Source organism: Rhyacophila brunnea, unplaced genomic scaffold, assembly GCF_057557595.1.
Source record: "Rhyacophila brunnea isolate RB1 unplaced genomic scaffold, BYU_Rbru_1.0 scaffold_19, whole genome shotgun sequence".
NCBI classification, from domain to species: Eukaryota; Metazoa; Arthropoda; class Insecta; order Trichoptera; family Rhyacophilidae; genus Rhyacophila; species Rhyacophila brunnea.
This window is the reverse complement of record NW_028232848.1, coordinates 30,173,513-30,196,189: the sequence shown is the minus strand read 5'-3', so window position 1 is coordinate 30,196,189 and position 22,677 is coordinate 30,173,513. Positions and strand designations below refer to the sequence as shown.

At 33.3% G+C, this 22,677-nt stretch overlaps 1 protein-coding gene across 2 annotated transcripts in view; it reads right to left on the bottom strand.

The window, feature by feature from the left end:
- LOC147072894 (elongation factor-like GTPase 1) overlaps nt 1-22,677 on the bottom strand; it is a 468,820-nt gene that overhangs the window by 16,799 nt on the left and 429,344 nt on the right. The gene's annotated exons all lie outside the window — the stretch shown is intronic.

The window sequence follows — 22,677 nt, the reverse complement described above, 5'->3', positions numbered from 1 at the left end:
GTTTACAAGTATGCGCATCCCCACATTATAGATATAGACCAACTTTACTTCTGTATCAAGTTTAAGTCACATTGATTTTGCGCGCTGATGCTATGACGGCATGTGTCTTTGGGTGTTAACTTGAGAGGAATTAAACCTTTCTTTTCTATTTCTCCTTTTTAAAATACTACTACATTCGAAATAATACTATTCGTCTGCTTCCGCAAAGGTTTTCGCATTTTAATGATAATAAAACCCAACGCGATATCAAACACACACTGTATTATGGACACGGGGAAAGTAAATGCGGAGGGAAGCTTTTAGTTCCAGGAACGACCGTGGTGTCGTAGAAGATTCGATATGGAAGTCGCACTATAGAAAGAACGTTTAACGGAAGGAGATTGTAAGCAAATATTTACAGTGATACTGTGCCAGGATTATGAAGGGAGGTAAAAACTTTAATTTTACAATATTTTGTAAAGAAACATGATTTATTAGCAAAGGCTATTTTGCTTAATATTAATAACTTAAATAAAATACAGGTAGAGAAAACAAAAAACCCCTGCCGTCATTATTTTATTTTATATTATTACCATAAGAACATCCTTATAAAAACTGGTGGGGCGTGTGTAAGCCAAATATATTTTCGTATTAAGAAACTTCATACATAATTTTAATTAATCTAGTGCCAGCTTTGGATGATAAATATTGAAAAAAATCAAAGAGTGCCGTCATAGCTTGAAACAGGATTTATATTAGGTATATACATATAAATAATAACGAAAAAAACACACTAGGCGTACTACAATATGATAAATAAAAATAAAGGTCGATGAAATATGGTAGATATAATAGAAGTAATAATATAATATATCCTATATATGAAAAATAATACAACAGTTTGTTGAGACATTAAAGTAATTAAAAATATTATACTACTAAACTATTTTACTACGTGTAATCTTTTTTGGTACAAGTCTGTAAGAATGATAACCAAACCTAACCTAACAAATAACCCAGTATATCGGCTATTTTACAACGTTTTTATTAGCTCGTATTCTTATCTGTCCGGTGGTTGTTTATCCAGTACAAATGATGCAATCGATTTTTAACTAACTTCCCGACTAGCTAGACATTTGAAACTTATAGAATATATCAGAACACGATGCCAATGCATTCTTTTAATACTTTTAGCCATCTTTAAGTAGAATTGAATTCATTTCCAGTGAATTCTGTTTTGTATGAAAAGTTATTTCGGGAGAATTCCGTAATTCAATCCACTATTATTGGTTGCTGAGTGGGTGGTCCTAGCAACTAAATTATTAATATATACGTGCGTTACTATGGAAATCAAAATGACATTTCAGTATTCTATAATTGTTTGTTTTTTATTTAGTTCATACCAAGTACAAGTTTGAGCATATTGAGAATAATAATTCAACAGAGAATTTAAAAACGTTGTATATTAAAAGTTCTTTTTATCTTGTAATTATTTTAAATTTGTTTGCCACTGGCTTCCACTAAACTGACAAGAACCTATTTTTTTTTATAAAAACAACAGATTATAAAGCGACTTCTGTCAGGCGGATAATTATTGTTTATTGCAAATTAGAAAATCCTCATTTAATTTCTTGGTCTTATTTTTTTATATCCTAAGACGTGGCATTCCTGAGAAAATTACATTTAACTGCATATCGTAAAAAAATCGTAGATGCCTCATTTACATTGATTGGCGTTTAAATGAAAATCGCAAAAATTAAACGACCTCAATAGTATGTCACCTAAATGAAATTCCAACCAAGAAATTAATAGTCTAGTGAGAGCTATGTCGTTGAGAGTAAGGTAGAGTTAATCAGTCCCAACAATGTGTAGAAAGATCATAACTGAAACCGAAAATAATTTCCATTCTACAAATCGTTTTTGAACAAATTAATGTAGCTAAATGATCGATGATTCAAATGTGATAAAAAACATCCTACGAATGATGATTGTTTTATAATAATTATTGAACTAAGAATAAGATTGGTTAAGCTACAACATACGGCATAAATTGACAAACGATAACTGAAGTAGGGAGTAAGCATGTACCTAACCGAAAAAAACGATTTTTAAAGACCGTATTTCGTAGCTTAACCACTGGGAAATGCCAACAGAAATGGCGTATTTCAAAAAAATACTACCTTCTTCATAGGTCAATAATTATTATAAAACAATCATTATTCGTAGGATGTTTTATCATACTTTAATGGTCAAAAACATAGCTTATAATCAGTATCTTTAGAATTATCTTCAAATGTGTTAATCATGCCCATTTTTTGAATAATAAAATGCCTAATTCTTGTCAAATTTGGGATCACAGAGATTATAAATATATTTTTTATCGTAAATATATCACCATATGATGTTCACAACAATTTTACTAATGGTTTTATAAATGCGTTTAAAAATTAATAAATCAAAAAAATCTTTACACCACTGCACATGGATGTACTGAAATATGACTATATTCTAAAACATTAGATCGAGAGGTTTAAAAGAATACTATTTTATGTAATAAAATACTTTATGCAGTCATCAAATGTTTAAAATAAATATAAAGGATAATAAGGCTTCAAAATTATATAAATAGATTATCTACAACGTTTAAGTAATGTCTAGGATTATGCTCTGAAAATCCTAAAAATCTCCATTTTGATCTACGTGGCGCACGTGGGCCGTTAAGGTGTAGCAACACTGAAAAAAGAGATGAAAATATATGCATTTTTCCCCATTAATACTGCGTTGTAAAAAATAATCATATATATATATACTTATATATAATATAAACATATACTGAGATACATATATTATAAATTATTACAGGTACTTGCCACGTCCGAAGAATGGACAGCATGTAGTTATTTTATAACAAAGGATGAAAAGTGCAGAAGCTGCTACGTCCTGTCATAAAAAAGAATTGATACAAGAACTTCCAACGAAAATATACGTACCAGGCTTTAAAAGGGTTATAAATTTAAAGAGGATACAGAAAGATCGAGCAATAAATTAACACTTAACCCTTTCAATGATATGTTATCAAATCACATTCATCTACTACAAAATTAATTTATTATTAAAAATACACAATTTTGAGAACTGAGTAGGGTATCCTTATGGGGGTGGGCCTATTCTTGAAGCTAGGTACCGATCCAACCATCCTTTTTTTGAATAATTGCTAATAACTAGGTATACGATCTGAGGTTTCAAGTCACGAAATCGTTACCAACATGATTAGATGTTAGCAGGGGCGCATCAAGCGGGGGTTCTAGGGGTACGAAACACCCGGACGGTATGTTTAAGGGGCGGCAACAGTCCTGACTGAGTCATAAAGGTACAATATTTAGAAAGATATATATGTATATGAAGCGCCTAGTGTCAAAAGCCCCTAAAACGGTTTTAAAAAATTTTTGAGTTAGACATATGGATATTTTTGTTACCTATATTATGGCCAAAGATTGAACTTTATAAAGCGCCAAAAACCGTTAATACGTATGATCAAAAATTAGGGTAAATTTCAAAACCCGCCAAAATGGGTGGGTGTGCTTTTCAAATACCCCTAAAAAAGCAAAGCCAAAATACTCTATAGAATGTAACGAATTAAAAAATAAATACATAAAGTTCACAGATTTAATAGAAATGCTTTTTTCTCTTTTTCCTCAATACTACCTAAATCGTTTTTCTCATTTTTCTCCGTTTTAGGGGCTTTTGAAACTAGGCCCTTCATATTTATGTGGATATTAAGTTAATAATATAGTTCTGACATGTAAACGGTAGTATAATTGATGATAATATAATAAAGACGTTCACAGATACACTGTGAGTTTCATATTATTTGATTGCATATTGAGTCTATAAAATTAAAATTAAATTCGACCAGATGATGTCACAGAAAATTACTCAATTTTCCGGCTTGATATGGAAATATACACACAGTAAAAAGTCACAATATCACAGCCAAATACCACTAATTTCGTGCGTGTTTGTGTCACAATGTTTTGACCGTAGTTATTACAGTGGCATTAAAAACCTGCCGCCGTACGAATATATATGTAGACATAATAATTGAGTGGTTGCAAGAAGAAGAAAAATACAGTTTATTTTGCTTTAATGTTCTACAAAAGATTAAAGTGAATGATATATTATAATCATGGCCCCCACATAGAGTACATCATACTGTCTTTATCCTTAGATATATGTAGGGGGCCGCCAAAGATCCTAGCATGGGGCCCCGGTTCGGCATGTGGGGGCCATGATTATAATATATTGCTAGGCAACTAATTATTAATACGCATATCAGTCACTCGAAGGGTTAAAAACGGAGGTATCAAAGAAAAAAGTACAAAAGGAGAACATTAAAGTCAAAAAGGAAAATCCTTAATTTAAAATTTGTTAAGGGGCTGCCATAAAATTTATGAAAATCCCATAATGTCGGACATGCTTTAAATAACAGCATGTCTTATCTGAAGAATAATAAAGACACAGGGTCATTGGTAAGCCACTTGCATCACCACGTCTTTAATCCACCCTGCGTTGCGAACTTAGCATTATTTGGCAGATAAAAATATAGGGATGGGAAACCCGTGGGTAGAGTTGGGTATTTCCCGAGAAAATCTCAATCTCGAGATTCGAGATTTCCAGAAAAGAGTTCTCGAGAATTCTAGAGATATCGGGAAATTTAAAAAAAAACCTGTAAAAAATCCTAAAATCAGTGTAAAAACAGACAAATTCCAAAAAAATATGATTTTTTTTATTTATGTAAGAAGACAAACAATAATAGAAGTAGGAAAACAAAAATTATTCAAAACATTACTTAGTAAAATAGAATTTCAAAAAACACAGACTATCGCTGCGTCTGACAATCGCGTCGGTACGCCTTTGAGACACAAAATTCCCTGATGTTGAAAAAATGCGCTTATTTTGAGTCAACGATGGCTTATTGTGTTAAATGCCCCGACCAGTCTTTGAACGTTTTGTGTTTTCTGTCCACTTTTTTCATATCGAAAAATCGTTTTTTTTTCAATTAATATTTGACAATAAAGAAATCCCGAATCCCGAGAAAAGATTCTCGAGATCCGGGATATCCCGAAATGTTCAAAATTCAATTTCTCGAGATTCGGGAAGGAAAATCTCGAAAATTTCTCGAGAATTCCCGTCGGGAGATTCCCGAAACCCAACTCTATCCGTGGGCTTGTACGCCTAAATGCGCCCTTTTGAATGAATCCAAATTTAGTTTGATTAAAAAACTGAACATTTTGAAGAGAATATAAACGAAGTTTCTAATTTAATGCTGCCTTACAACATGAAAAGATTCCCTACCTCTGATATATAAGTAGCAAAGTAGTATGCAAAATATTTACAGGCGAAGATAAACGTTAAATGATCATTTAATATCGAGTGTTTATCACTGTAGAAAACTATCACTCTATACCGGTGACCTGCATTCAAATTATTCAATATTAATAGATGGCTCTATTCATTGTCTTGCATAATTATGTTATCTATCATTTATCACTTATTTGTTATATACCCAGTATAATGTGTAAACAATATTATATTTTATATCATAATAGATAATAGCTATTTTAGTAGAACCAGGTCTAACACGCATTCATGAGACATGAGCAGTTTATATTTCAAAGGTCTTGAGGCAAACTGAAGTAAAGCCGTGCGCCAGCATAACCACAAGACGTTGAGTTACATCCCGGATGTCCCATACAGTTGTCCCTCGCCGGCTGTCTCATACACTTCCTACGCGCGAATTGTGTGCGAATTGTGGCGGGTCAAATACGACGGTCTTTGACCAGGTGGCGCGTATCTCACTGCGATTTACGCGCGAGTACCAAAAATGTGCTGCGCGTTTAATTTGGCAGTGAAAAAGCTAGGTGACGTAATTAATTTTCGAATGGGCATACAAAAGAAAGACCGACAACTCAGTTGTGACACACGGTTCCTTTGAGATCTTATATTTTGCGATAACTGGCAAGATTATTCTCCTCAGTATTTATTTTGGAATGGTCATAAAAACTGTCGTATCGAGCGCGAGGCGGTGGTAATTCATTTTAGGAATGACTATAAAAACGTCGAGTAGTCGAGAATCTAGGGAGTGTTTGCGCTTCTCGCGAGTTTTTTCGCGCCATCTGGAAAGGCCTTAGACGTTGCATTGTGCGGACATTGTAAGGGACATTTTGGAGACGGAGAAGGGATAGTTGTTTCAATTCAATGCAATAATACTCCGCGAAACTCCGACTCCAGGTCACGTACACCAATGAGTCATCGGTGGCGATTCAGGCGCCGTGAATACAGTGGGAATCGACGGCTAGCTATACGGCGCCGTTTCGGTTTTTAACCGTCGCCGTGTAATGTGAAAAGGACCATGCTCCTCTTCACGCCACTAAAAAAATGTCGCCGTTCGATTTTTTGCCGTACGGTTAAAACCGTAAACTGTGAAAGGAGCGAACAGTCACAACAAAGTTTATAAGCCATTGCCATATACAATCATACAAAAATAAGTCACAACACGGTAATTAAAATTTAAGTTTTAATATGACATATTATTATTAACGATGTATTCGTAATAATAAATAATTTATCAATACGTTAGTAAATTAATGATGTTTACGTACTTACTTTAGGATAGTACGTGATACGAATAATGATCTTTTCTCATTTTATAAAATCTCATTTTTTTTTTTACTATATTTGAAAATTCATCACTCTTCATATGGAAAATGGTTTATGTTCTATATTTCGTTTCACATTGCTGTTAATTAAGGCCAATTAACAGCAATATATTGTAATTGATATCTTGAAGACATACTCACATACAATAATAAATAATAATTGATAGATTCAAGCAAGATACAAATAAAGCGAGAACTAACATAGATTATTATTATTGCCAACGATATTTGTAAGTAAAACATTAATAAGTAATGTACCTACTTAAGTATACACTGAGATTAGAAATATATGAGGAATTACTCTGAATATGTTTATCGTTTACTAAAGCCTTACGAGTATTGTTTTTCCAGTATTCTATGCATGGCAGAGTTCTCTCGCGAATATCATCTGTAAGAGATCTTGGTATTACGTTTGACAGTAAACTGACCTTTAGTGGTCATATAGATACCATTTGTAAAAAGGCGCTAAAGATGTTGGGCTTTGTTTTGCGTACTTCCCGGGTCTTTTACTTTCTTTGTTACGGTACTAAAAATTCTCTATAACTCCTTAGTTAGATGCAGACTTGAGAGTGAAAACGCATCAGTTGAAGTACGGCCTTATGGTGGAGAGAGTCCAAAATAAATTTTTGAGACTCCTTTACTTTCGGCTGTATGGATATTATCCGTGGCTCTATCCGACTGATTTTCTCTTAGGGGTGCTTACATACTGTAGCTTAAAATTTAGAAGGGATCTTTATTTAGCTACATATTTTTTCAAACTTATACGCGGCGTAAATGTGAACTCTGCCATTCTTGGTGGTGTTGGCTTGAGTGTCTCTGATAATTACCTTAGGAATCGAGGGCATCCGTTGTTTGTTCTCCCACGGTTCAGAACTAACCTGCCATTAGTAATGCCAATTGGGAGGGCAATAACCATGTTCAATGAAATCGCTTCGGATATTGATATATTCCACTTACGTGAGGGTGAATTTAGGTGGACGTTGTTTTATAAGCTTTTAAGATAGGGTCTATCAAAGTTCACTCTGTGTGCTTCCATCTACTTTTATTTTGTTATTTTATTTTATTTCTTTTCTTATTTTATTTCTTATTTTATTACTTATTGTATTATTAAGTCACATTTCTCTGCATTTTTATTTTTAAAAATTATTAACACTTATTTTATGTCATGTCGTGAACGCTTTGAATTTATAATTTGTTATAATTTGTTATGTTCATTATATGTAAAATAAATAAATTTGATTTGATTTGATGTAACTTCAAAGTTTTTCAATAGAATTGTAGGTAACGTAATTCGCATACTATGCTGTTTCAAACAGGAAAACGGTAACTGGCGAACAATAAGGATATTTAAGCGTTATGTGGTGTCCATATGCTCCACCTAATGAGAGGGCATGGTAAAGAAGATGCTATTCGTCATTATTGTAACCACATTTTTTTATTCAGCTATGGTTTTTTAATGTTCACAAATACAAACTAAATAAAACCAAATAGGTATATAATATATACAAATAATCAATACAAATTAACAAAAACCATTTTAATATATCCGTACTGCAATGGCAAATGGCAAGGAAGACTATGAGAGTGGTCCGACTATGAATAATCACGGAATTGCGAGTTACGACGGTAGTGCCAGTTATTGATTATCTTCAAATGCAATGCGGTAACCTGTTAGCAATATTTCGTTCAAATTAATTAATGTATTATAGTTTTAAAACAATCATCATTTACTACAGTTTAAGTACCTACTATTTTATATTCTAAGAATAAGCAACAACTGGCACTACGATCGAAATTCACAGCTTTGTGCCCAGCCTGGATATAGTTGGCCTTAAGAAAATAGATGATTTCTATAATTTTTTTATAATTAGAATTACATACAAAAAAACATTAAATACAAACGGATCCTTGTACGACAAGATGTGTAATACACAATATATTATATTTCAACGAAATTTTAATTATCGTAATACATATTATATTGCATAAATCTTTCATTTAATTGATAAACGAGTAACAAAATTGCAAGTACGTCATAATAGAGGTGTCAAGATGACCATAATCCAGTTATCCTGACGTCCACATAGTGTAGTCGATCAAGCGGCGCCAAATCGTCCCATTACCATATAATATGTGGAATAGGTCAGTTCACGACCGAGGTGATTACATTATTTTAATTTTACAATGTTGCGTTGGAGCAAAAAAAGCGATCCGGGCAAAGAGGGCAGATATTTCTCGTTTTTTTCCGTCCAGCCCACTGCCATTATCGGAAAACTAATTTATTTTCGTAAACATCGGCTACCGGTCATTAATTATGGTCGGACAGAGACTCGGACGAGGCCGAGATCGCAGCCAGCCCCAACAAAGTAATTTGGTAGCAACTAACTATGGTGGCAGCAAAATTATCCAGTAGCATGATTCTATATTCCAGATTACAATCAATGAAGATGAATTAGGGTTGGGAAATAATTAACAGTAGGGATAGCAACACAAGGTGTTACATAACAAACTAGTGGTGGGAAAACTGGTCGATTTTGAAGACTAAGTATACTTACTACCAGTCAGTATAAAAAACAAATACATAGTATCGAAACTTGTTCCAAAATACTTAGTATTTGGGATATTATACAGAGCAGTGGTTTCCAAACTCCCTTTAAAAAAAAAAATCTTGGCGCCTCCCCCCCCTTTATTTCATTAAATAATACAGACACCTTTTTAAATAGCCAACAATGTACTTACTACTTAATACTACAATGAAAAAAAACTTCAAGATTTTACTTCTTTTATTAAGTTATTTGTTTTTCATGCGGTGGATCTGCTTGTTAATTAGCACAAAGTGCTCATTTTCTACTAAACGGGGTCGATATTTGGATTTCATTGCAGCTAATGCAGAACATCCCGTTTCGCATAAATACCTATGACTTTACGAATGGTAACAGTACTTTACTTACAACCTGCATTACTTTTCTTGAGAAAGTATTATATTATTCTTCTATCTTGAAGCGGGCCCCCAGGCCAGGATCTTTGGCGGGCCCACCTACCTATCACTGAGGTTAAGGGCAGTGTGGTGATCTAAAGTAGTGTTTCCTAAATTATACACCGAAGTTATCATTTAAGTACCTATAGCAATCATCATATACATCAAACATCGAACAAGTTTATTGGGCCACACGTACTGAGTATGGGTAGTAGCATGCCGAGACTTGAGTACACAAACTGGTGACAGTATTTCTAACTCACCTCTATAACAAACACCGCAAGTCTTCAAAAAACCTACTTTATATGGAGATTAAGAAATTAGAAAATTGAAACTTCTTCTTATGATAAAAGATATATTTAAAATATTAATACTATCGACCGAGGGTTCTTGATGGAATTTGAATTTAAATTCTAATGGATTTAAGTTTTGCACTATTCAATTTGAGTTGTGTTTGCGAGCCGGGTTTCGCCTTTCGGCATCGTCAGGCACTGTGTGCACTCACCAAAAGGTAAATACACACTGATAGCGAATACAATTAATTCTAACTTATATAATAAATTAATACAATAAAGTAGGTAAAAACTTTATCACCTACCTATTAAGTCAAGGATCACAATAAAAAATATAACAAACAAATTATGAAGAGTTGAAGTGTTTGTAATAAACCTCTCACCAATAATACAATCAATAGGCGTATATAAATCAGTATTCCCAATAAGTTGCCATTGTTTTTACTAAGTATTGAGGATTTTACACCTCTTGAATGTACGAGTAGTAATAGAAATTAGTGTGATTGATTATCGTCTATTGATTTATTATTAGGGTTTTGACGATATATTCTTGTGCGTAGGAATTTGGCAGAGCCAATATGATTAGTGTTCCGGTTGCTATCGTCGATCGCACCAATATCCAATCCTAATGCATCGATTCTCTCGCTCGGAGACCTTCGACTATGTCTTGCTTCGTGCCAAAACTATCGAACCTCAAGGTAACGTGTTACGTTTAAGTTTAAAATGACGCTGTGCTCATTGTTCTCTTTGATTGTAAAAATCGACTAAAAAACTTCACCCGAAAAAGAAAACATTCGAATTGACATTTTTACCAGCGTGATATATATTATTTATAACGATAAATAACTGTGATTAATTGAGAGTTATAAGACGAAAAATACTGATTTAAGAAGTTATATTTTCCGAGTTTCAGAGGAATTACGTTATCATGACGAGACTATTGGACATCATTCGGTTGTTTAGTAGATCAATTACCAAAATTAGAGACGCAAGAAGATAAGGAAACTCCGGGTTGTATTTTACACCGTATAGGTACTTAACATTGAGGCCATTGAGGGGTACCAATTTGATATTGGTTACTATAAAATTTCTGCCAATTTATTCTTTGTCACCCAGTAGTAACATATAGGAATATTAGAAAGAAAACAACAAAAACTATCTGGTCTATTAAATTGATCTCAGATAAGATGGAAAAAATACCAATATTTCGGTGCACTGAAGCAGGGTTTTAATTTTATTTTTAAGTTGTAGGCATTATCATTTTTGTTTTATTGCCTTTCGATTACAATATCCAAGAAACAATCGCGGGCTGAAATTAGCTGTGATGAGGGTTTAACAGGTTGAAATATTAATTGAATGTTTTTCTGGAACAGTGATCTATGTTTTAATATGATTTTTAACGTCTGAAACGAGAGCACAAAAAATAAATCGAAAAATAAAACAAAACGTAAGCGTTGATACAAACCATTTAAATAATAGTAATAATAACCAGCGGCACTAAACAGTTTAAACCAGTGCTTTTCAACTAGTATGCCACGTGGGACTCTTTAGTGTCCTGCCAGACCAGTGATTAATAATAATAACCGTCACTATACCACACCCCCTGCACAACACTCGGTCTTAATTGGGCGTATCACAAGACCCTACGCTTGGATGTGGAGTACCAGATTTTTTTTAAGACTGAACATGTATCAGCAGTTACCCAAGACTGAGGTCACCATGCGCACAAGTCGCGTGCCTTAACTGGATTTACATGACTTTAAGAGTGCCCATGGGAAAGGGTCACATAGAAGCAAGATGAAAGATTGTAGTAAATAACAAAAGCTAATTCAAAACAGCCAAACAATCTATGTTCAAGATCAAGATCTCCACGTTGCCAGTATGACACCACAAATTTTCTAAATGCAAAAAAAATGACCTCTGTGGCGACCAGATCGAACAGTCCGATAGGACCACCAGCTGGCGAATAATAACAATATAATATCAAACCTTGTAAGAACCCACACTAACAACGAACGACATAAATGTCAGGTGTGACATAATCGCGGCACTAAATTGCAATTTACGATGGTAGTGATAGTTAGTGTTTAACTGCGAATGCAACGCGGGAACACATTCGCAGTAGATGAAGATTTTCGATCGCACATTTCGTTCATATGATTTACAATTTTTTTCAACATGAAATAATCTTTATTTTATAAAAACAGTTTATCATATTGCATGTATAAGCAATAACCACCACTATGATCAAAATTAGCAATTTTGTGCCACGGCCTGAATATAGTGTAATAGAATAAGTCGTAATAATTATGAATTTCAATAAAAATGCCTACTAAAATCAAGATTTTTTAAATGCGAATAAATCAGTGAACCGAATCCAAAATATGCAAACATTATTCAAAATTGGAATTGTTAGGGAAGGTAATTTGAAAAAACAAATATTGTATTTTTACCACGTTTTCATTAGCTCGTATTCTTGTTTGTCCGGTACAGATTTTTCCTTATGTGTCCAGTACACATTTTTTCTTGTTTGTCCAAGATTTGTATTGGACGATTGAAGATTTTTAACTAACTTCTCGACTAGCTAGACATTTGAAACTTTTAGAATATATCAGAACACGACGACAATGCATTCTTTTAATAATTTTAGCATTTTTAAACAAAATTGAATTCATTTTCAGTTAATTCTGTTTTGTATGGAAAGTTATTATTGTTGGTTGCTAAGCGGGTACTATCAACTAAATTATTAATATATACGTGCGTTACTATGGAAATCAATATGAAATGTCAAAATGACATTTCAATATTCTATATTTATTCAGTATTTCTATCAAGTATAATATTATTTTTTTTATTAATACATATAATTGTCAAGTTTATATGATTCAACAGAAAAATTTAAAAAGTTCTTTTTATCTTGTAATTATTTATATGTAGCTGTCGGTCGGAGCCATGTAGGGAAAAGAACTCAAGAAAATATATTTTTAACTTTTAGACAAAATATGTAATACGTTAAAAAATCGTATTGGTAAATAATATCAAACACCCGGTGCAGCTTTTATGAATGAAAAAAATTTAAGCTCTTAAATTCGCGAAAAGCTTCTGCAGTTTTTATACGTTTGTGTGTATGCGCTGTGGTAAATAAATGATTTATAATGCCTTTGTGGAGGATGTGTGTAGGTAGAATTCTGCTTTCATTAGCGCTTCTTGTTATCGATTTTACGGTGCACAGAGGTGGACTGATCTGTTGGGAATTTCGTTAAAGTCCACATTTTAAATGAAATAAAATAAAATGAGGAATATTTGTGTTACATACATTAATTTACCAAATTTAAATATCGTTTCGTAGCTCTATGTTTTGTAAGAGAAATATCCCATTACGATTCGACTCTATACTGTGGTTGGGCCGGTATGAAATAATATTTTTTATGAACAACATTTTGTAAAACCTTTCACAGTGTAAAGTACGTCTTTCATAAATTTATCTTTTATAAAAGGTAATAGCATGACACTACCTTTTATCAAACATTAGTCTATGGTGGAGAGTGTTTTGCAGTATTGCCAAATGAAATTTTCGAAATTCTGTAGATTTAAAGAATGTATAAAAATTGGTTTATAAACAAACATGATAATATAATATAACATGAACACGCAGAACATGAACAAACAGAACGGTGACAAAACAGAACACCGATAAACAGAACTATGACATTTCAGGAAAAATATAACATTAAATATTATGTAGTACAGATTTATATTAATACAGGTTTTTAATACATCGTAAAAAATCAAATTATTTAATTCCTGCATTTCTAATCGCTGTAAAGCTTTTATAAAATACTAGCTTGCCCTCTTGCATTTTTATAAAAGAATGATTTTAAAAGAAATGTCACAAAACATTTTGTGAAACCTCTTTGATAGTCTACAGACATCTGTATTATACTCCTCTGCTAAGTAAAATGTGGTTTAAAACTTGGGTTCTCATTTCACTAAAACCAAAAAACATTATTTTTTTTACTTCGTCTCCGTGGTAGTATAGTACTGAGATAAAATCATGTCTAAATAAATCACGGTTCTTGTCGGTTTACGGGAAGCCAGCGGCAAACAAATTTTCGAAAATAGCCGATATACTGGATTATTTGTTAGGTTAGGTTAGGTTTTCAATCTTGAATTCATAAATTTTGTAAAATCGGCTATGAAAATGCTCCACGAACAACGCGTAATTTTTTCATCTCGGTGCTATAGAGATGACCGTATAGTATACGGTCAACTCTTTTCGATAAGAAAGCTCACGGCGAACTGTTCTACTGTGAAATGAAATATGCACAATTTATATGTAACATTTTTACTTAGCAGAGCAGTATAGTCCGTATTGTGTATGAAGTACCTACATCAATCATTATTGATACTTGCTATATTATTTTACAACGTTTTTCTTAGCTCGTATTATTATTTGTCCGGTGGTTCTTTGTCCGGTACAAATCTTGCAATCGATTTTTAACTAACTTCCCGACTAGCTAGACATTTGAAACTTTGAGAATATATCAGAACACGATGCCGATGCATTTTTTTAATACTTTTAGCCATCTTTAAGTAGAATTGAATTCATTTTCAGTTAATTCTGTTTTGTATGAAAAGTTATTATTTAGTCCTAGCAACTAAATTATTAATATATACGTGCGTTACTATGGAAATCAATATGATATGTCAAGTACAAATTTTTTTGATCGTTTAAGCTAGTCAAGTCAAGTTTATATGGTTCAACAGAATTTAAAAACGTTGTATATAAAAAGTTCTTTTTATCTTGTAATTTTTTTTATATACTTTCGAATAAAAAGATCCAGGCCTGTATTTTCTATTGAATAGAGAGCAAACTTCATAAATGCTATATAATATAGTGTCAGTTTATTTATTCTGATCCCACCGCATTCTTTCCGAGAAGAAAACAACATTAGTTGGATAGAATATTATTGACTGCAGCTCACTTTTATACCTATATTGAATCATTCACCATGCCAACAATAAGATGAATGATATCAAAGGTAACATAAATGCAGTGGAATGTAAAGAAAATGCACATTAACACATACCGACCTATCTATCATACACTTCAAACTCTGTTTCAACTTCTGTTTGCAACTGTATGTTTAGAATTTATTTTTTATATAAGTACCAAGTTTATATTACTCATCTACGAGTAGGTAGGTACGAGTAGTTAGTAGAACGCCCGTGTCTGCATGTTTTCTATTTTAACTGACAATTCGACATAAATCAAGGCCTGAACAAAAACGATGCATGAGTGCGAGTGAGAAAGTATTCGGCACCCTTACAATCTCTGCGACACGCGCTAGAGTAAGATAAAAGGTCTACATATCTGTGAGCTAGTTTCCAAAAGTATCGCCATCAAATCGGGGCGAAACGCTTCACATAGCGTCGATAACTTGCGAGCTCGAGTTGCTAAAATTGATATTTTTTGTGTTAAACACAAAGTCAATGGTAAATATTTTTAGTTAATTAAGTAGAAAAGATGGTTCTGTGTGTTGTCTTAAAATGTGGTAGCCGTACTGATAAGCAAGAAGATGGTATTACGTTTCATAGGTAAGTTGATACATGTTCGTGATAATTTATTTGTATTTTATTATATATTTTAATATCAGTGACCTAGTGTTTCTTTAAAATAACTTAAATTATGGATATCTTTACCTAATGGTTGCATTTTGACCGCTTAAAAATACTATAAAAAATACTATACTATAACTAAATAGAAAATTATATTTTAATTCTGAGCGTCTAGTGCGAGCACTTTGGGCGAGCACTAGCGAAATGGTCTATGGTCTCGAACATAATGTACAATGTAGACGAATGTGTTCGCTCGCCCACAAACCAAACGCAAGGCACGCGGCTTCATTTAGCAATGCAACGGGTGGCGTCTAGATGTATCTATAGTCTAAGACATAAATAGTGCACGTCAGTCATACTTATTCGTTTTCATTGAACTAATAATATAATTTGCAGATGGTGCTGGTTAGTTTTTAAAATTTAATTAAACCCTACCTAAAAGAAACCATAATAGTTTAGGTATGCTATGGGCGATCTGACAAAATGGTGCACAATTTTCAGTCATAATTATTTGTTTTCGTTGAATTAAGAATATATATTACAGATGGTGTTGGTTAGTGTTATAAAATTCATCAAGCCTTGCTTAACCCCAAACCATAATCGATAAAAAATATTCTTCAATCTATAAAATAGCTAAAATTATGTATGGTTCAATGGCATAATTTTAGATATTTTATAGATAAATGAATATTTTTTTATTATTTATTGTTAACTGTGTCTTGGATTATCATCATCATCAGAGGCGCAACAACCCGGTGTGGGTCCTGGCTTCCTCCAACAACTCCCTTCACCTGTCCCTATCCAGTGTGGCCGCTTTCTAATTTAGTACCCCCAGAATACGGCAGTCACTGGCAGCTCCATCCAACCAGCGAATCTTTGGCCTCCCTCTTCTTCTACGTCCTATTGGATTGCTGGACATCACTCTCTTTGCCGGTTCATTGTCATTCATACGGTGCACATGACCTAGCCATCGCAGTCTCCCACTCTTAATTGATTGAACTGCGCTGCAATCTTCGTACAGCCCGTAGAGCTCAGCATTATATCTTCTCCTCCAATTGGTGCCATCCCTGATCGGTCGATATATACGGGGGAGAATTTTTTTTCCAAAGATGTACAGGGATGTGTCTTGGATTGGGCAAGGTTTAATTCAATTTAAAAAACTAACAAACACTATCTTCACATTGTAGTATTATTTCAATGAAAATAAATGCATTTGATTGACAAAGTTTTGTGTGCAATCTTTATATCGGATATTAACAGCCTACCTCCAACCTTCACCATTGTGCCATAGCTCATACTACATAACACATTTCCGAGATCCGAAATAACCCTAAAGTGTAGTACCTAAAGTAGAAATGGCTAATATTATAATACCTATATCTTTTTACGTGATTTTTTTCGCCTGCAGCGCTAATGTCTCGTCCTTCCAGTAGTGGAGGTTTATATAAAGTAACTTTAAATTCAACATATTATAATTATAAAATTATTTTAAACTTGAATAGTAGATAGGTAAGACGTAGACAAAATACGTATGGTGGAAAATACATTTGATGTGAATACGAAGAAATTAAAAATATTAGAAAACGAATTTACTTATTTAATAGCAAATATAATATATTGTACTAAATTAAATCCACAAAACACAATGTGAATGTGTGTTTGAAATGTTGAATGGTTTTGTCCAATGAAATGCAGCTGGACAGGTGTTGACTTTTAGCTTATTCTATATTCTATACCGCGAAGCTTTTCAAAAGAACTGTCTAACAATAGGCTACATAGGATGCTGGCGATAGAAAATAGAGATACGCATGGAAGATTATCAATCAAGTTGACTTACTTTTCACATATAATACTACGTTGACCCATTGGCGAAGGCTCAATACTAAAACATCGTTTTAGTGACTTATAAGAAATTAATTAATTTACAGATTTCGATATACATAATAAACAAGTGATCGAAGTATTATTCTTCTTCTTCCTTTTCTCTGGCACTATAGCACGTGGTGATCGTTAGCAGCTTCAAATAAATTCTTCCACTCTCATTTAGTGGAGTAGTCTTAGCTCTAACAAGTCTCTTTATAGACCATCAGGCCATGGAAAAAGTGGTCTTCTGGCACTTCGTATTTTCCAGGGAACACAGAATTAATGGGATTAAAGGTAACCGATCTCGAGTGTAGAAGAATATGGAATAAAGTTAAACACGTGTCAAAAATGGTTACATGTAATTTGTTTCAGTTCGTCGTGAGCTTTCTTATCGGAAAAAGATGACTGTATACTAGTCTCCAATTTTATTATATTCAACATGAACATTAATTCAATTTTCATAGCTGATTTTGGTAAAATTCATGAATTTAGGAATGAAAATACATAACCTACCAAATAATCCAGTATATCGACTATTTTAAAAATTTGTTTGTTGCTGGCCTCCTGTATTAGTGTAAACACTGTAAACCGACAAGAGCCGTGTTTTATTAAGACATAAAGTCAGTACTATAAGACCCGAAGAGGTTGGACGGTCTTTAATATACGGCCATATATTTCCATTATACAACATTTCACGGTGAAGTGTAATACGGCCAATGACATTAATATGGACGAAGCATCTGGAAAAAAAATGACACTCACTTTTTTGTCGGGTCTGCCGAATGGCATAATCTGTTCTAACGCCATTACATTAAAGGTGATATTGCTATAAATTCCCGATGCTTTTTGTCGGGTCTGCCGAATGGTTCGGTTCGAACGGGTTTGCTCAAATGAACATTGACACTAGAAGCACTGTTCTAACGCCATTACAATAAAGGTCATATTGCTATAAATTCCCGATGCGTGATATCGCATTATGAAGAAATTGCGGGACGTCTACCTATACATGTGCGAATGTCGCTAAGCGCGAATTTACTTGCTAGCTACTGTATTGAGTGCGTTGTCTATTAATAATGTCATTGAATACGGCGAACTGCATACGTACAAGTTTCCGGACACAGTCAAGAATACGTCATTCTGAGCTTGTCTTTCGTTCTCACGGTTATGCACTGACGCTCATTCAATATTGGTGTATTTGAAAGTTGAAACACACACTATTGCACGTCTATAACGTGTGATTCATTTTCGTTGGATACTCACACATTCAAAACCCTGCTTCAAAATATATGCAATGGGGTATAGCCTATCTGAATTATATTTATTAATCTGTTCTGTGGTATTTACGGAGCATCAAACGTGAGGTAATTTATCAGTGCTAGATGCAGGAAAGGCATCTGCTTAATACTTTGGACGCGGAAGACGCACATGGCGCTTAATGACCAGGCGGCCGATCGATGTAATTAACGTGCATTTTAAAGGGGGCAATTAAAATCTCATTATCTCTTCAGCAGCGAATGCGTTAAGGGCGCCATTTTGTCTAGGGACGTCACTGCATGGCAAGACACTAAGTACCCACTCCTACAATATCAATTGTCCGTATTCTGCGTTGAGCTATTTAGAAAAATATTCAAAGTTGTGTTATTGGGCTGAAAATTTTAAAGAGAAAGTCAGAAATGCGCGCGTGGGTTCACCCGACCCGTTTTTAATAACCTGTTAATGTCAATAACTTGCGCCTACTAACTTGACCATATGATGGTTTCACACCTTCACCTTATGAGAATCGTTATTATTTGTATCGAAATATTACATATACATACTCCGAGTCTGCTCTCATCAATGGAGATAAATATGTCGCGACGACCCTGGGCAAAAAGCCGCCCGTAAGCAGTCTTAGAATGCCGCCCCTTTATTTTAGCTACACATTGTATGCCAATTCGTTAGGTACCTACTTATGTATTTTACCTAACTTCATACAACTGACATGTATATGCTCTAGAAATGAGCATAGACAAAACCAGAATGGAAACGTCAGAAATTTGATCACTTCGATCATTGCCGATTGAAGTAGAAAGCTGATACATTCACAACGACTAGTCCTACTATTCCGCCCCTCCCGTTGTTGTCTATGGATGACCTGTCATTGCCTGTCATTATTCTATAGAGTGCTCATACTGACGCGTTTGTCCTGTTCACACAGGGAATGGTTTGATTTGAATAGATAAGTTACATGGTAAATAATACACTAGCATTAACACACCTTCTACAAATATAATGCATAGATCAATGCTACATATTTTTTGGAAATCGATATTACCACCGGTTTTTGTGTGAAGGACTAGTCTGACTTTGACAGCTGATGAATAACAGGAATGTATATTATTTATAATTTATTAATATATTTGATTTGAGAATTTTTCATAATTCAATTTGAAACGAGAAAGGGCGAATCAATATGTCAAGCAATCTGGGATCTGATTTTGACAGCTGAACAGTAGACCACTCGTTGCTTGTGCAAAAAGATATGCTCAGACTTTATTAATCTAAAGATGGCGCTGCTTCAATATAAACGCGATTCGCGTACCAACCTCACTGCGTAATGTTAATATACTTACGTTTCAAAGTTAAAGGATCGTATACCAATGTAGCAAGATTTTTGTTTTATAAATTATGAAAAGTAAGCTCTGTAGGTCGGTGATGATTTTGTCAAACAATACTGAACACAAATGTCAATTTTGGTGAGAATCAGAAAAATGGCTGGTTTCAGCTATACTGCCCTTCCAAGGAAGAAGGCAGTAACTCGCAAAATTTGTGAGTTATGAATGCCTTCCGTTAGGTAATTTTGAGAGGTATATGTATATTCTGTCTCTAAAATACCGTTAAAATCATTAGTGAAAAAATGGACATCTGCTAAATTAATAATACACATTTCTTAGCAAAAAGGCAGTCATTGCACCAATTTACAGTTAATGCTTGTTTTATTATTACTTTGTTTGTATTTTAACATTCTTTTAATAAAAAATATCACCGTTTTTATTAATTCACAGTACTACAATTCGACAAAAAAACACATTATATGTCATTTACCTCGAAAGTGTGTGAGAGTCAGTTACTGCCTTCTTTCTTGGAAGGGCAGTATAGTACTAATTTGATGCCCGTTATAAGTAAATGATTGTTAGTGCCTTTTTTCTATACGGCGACGATATTATGCATAAAATAAAATGTGTGTCAACATAATATAAATTTAATAGGAATATTAAATTAATTATTTTGCGGCTTCTTTGAATCTGATTCTTTTTTAGTCCAAGAATAAGATTTTTATTATGTTAATAAATGCTTCCCATTTTTATTTGGCACGACTAATTATCCACATTTTTTAACAGTGAGTCTTTGGACGTTCTTAAGAATTTAATTCAAATTATGTTTTATTCAAATTTCCGTAGAAACCACGTTATACTGTCGATGAATACATAATATATATTTTTAGTAAGAATTAGAGGTAGGTACCTTATTTTTTTAATTAGTTTAAAAAAAGGTACTCAAAGAAAAAAATATGTAAGTAAGTAGACATTATTTAAATATCTACGTCCGATATAATATTAATATAGAATAACGAGTTGCATGAAATCGAAATTACGTCAAAATTACATGCATAGACAAAAATACAATTAAAACGTGAATGCAACGAGATAGCAGTGGCGAAGGGTGGAGGTAGGCTGTTAAGATCCGCCATAAACAGTGCACATTAAACTTTTTCAGACATACATATTTGTTTTCATTGATATAAGACTACAATTTACAGATAGTGTTGGTTAGTTTTTAAAATTCAATTAAACTCTGAGAAACCAAGCCATAATAGATAATAGTCAAAAAATACATGTCTATCTATAAAATATCTAAAAATATGCAATTAAATCATATATAACTTTGAATATTTTATAAATAGAATAATATTTTTTATTTATTATAGTTTGGTTTAGGCAGGGCTTAATGAATTAAAAAAATTAACCAACAATATGTGTAATATGTATTTTTAATCCAACGAAAACAAATAACTATGAATGAAAAAGTGTGCACAATTTTATCGTATTGCCCAAATTAGACCAAAACTATTATGGTTTCGTTTAGGCAGGGTTTAATTGATTTTTAAAAACTAAGTAACACCATCTGTAAATTGTAGTCTTAGTTCAATAAAAACAAATACATATGACTAAAAAAGTTTAGTGTGCACTATTTATAGCGAATCTTAACAGCCTACCTCCACCCTTCGCCACTGCGAGATAGTGTGGCAACGTCGCATCAGAATTATTGCCATTTTCTGAATTTCCATTCCCGATAATTATTAAAATATTTTTTAATTGTCATACAATAGAAAACGTATGCAAAAGGCACATTATAAATTAATAGTTAATATAAACTATAAATAATTTATCGATTAATTATCTCAGTGTTTTAATCAGGAATCACATAATTAATGGGAACTGAAATACCTAACGGGCGTGGAGTAACAGGCACCGATCTTGAGTGTAGAATAATGTGGAATTAACTTAAACACGTGTCAAGAATACGTCATTCTAATCTTGCCCTTCGTTCTGACAACTGCTCTCGGTTTATGCACTAACGCTCATTCAATAATGGTATATTTGAAAGTTGCAACATACACAATTGCACGTCTATAATGTGTGTTTCATATTCGTAGGACATTCACATATTCAAAACCCTGCTTCAAAATGTAGTGTATTGGGGTATAATCTATCTGAATTTTACTTATTATTCTGTTCTGTGGTGTTAATTATTGTAAACGTATACATTATATATCCATATATTATTTAAATATTCTTATATGTATATGACATGCAATGAGGCTCAATGATAGTAGTGTATTTAGTAAAAGAAGAGACGCAACCACAAGCACATAGGCTTTGAAAAAATCATATAAACATATTGTGACCTCACCGAGTCGAACTCGGAGCCCACAGATGAAAGGCCAGCAACATACGCACTGGACTACGAGGGCCATGATAGACTATACCCACAGTAATATGTTTTGTTGACATGGCGATAATATCATATTGTGTTGAAATGTGTCATCGAATTCAAATTCAAATTTATTTATTTTACATATTATAATTATTAACATGACAAATTATAAATTAAAACGTTCACATGATATAAAGTAAGTGGTTGGGCCATTTATGTTCCCATTCCACTCCTTATCTCTTCACCCACT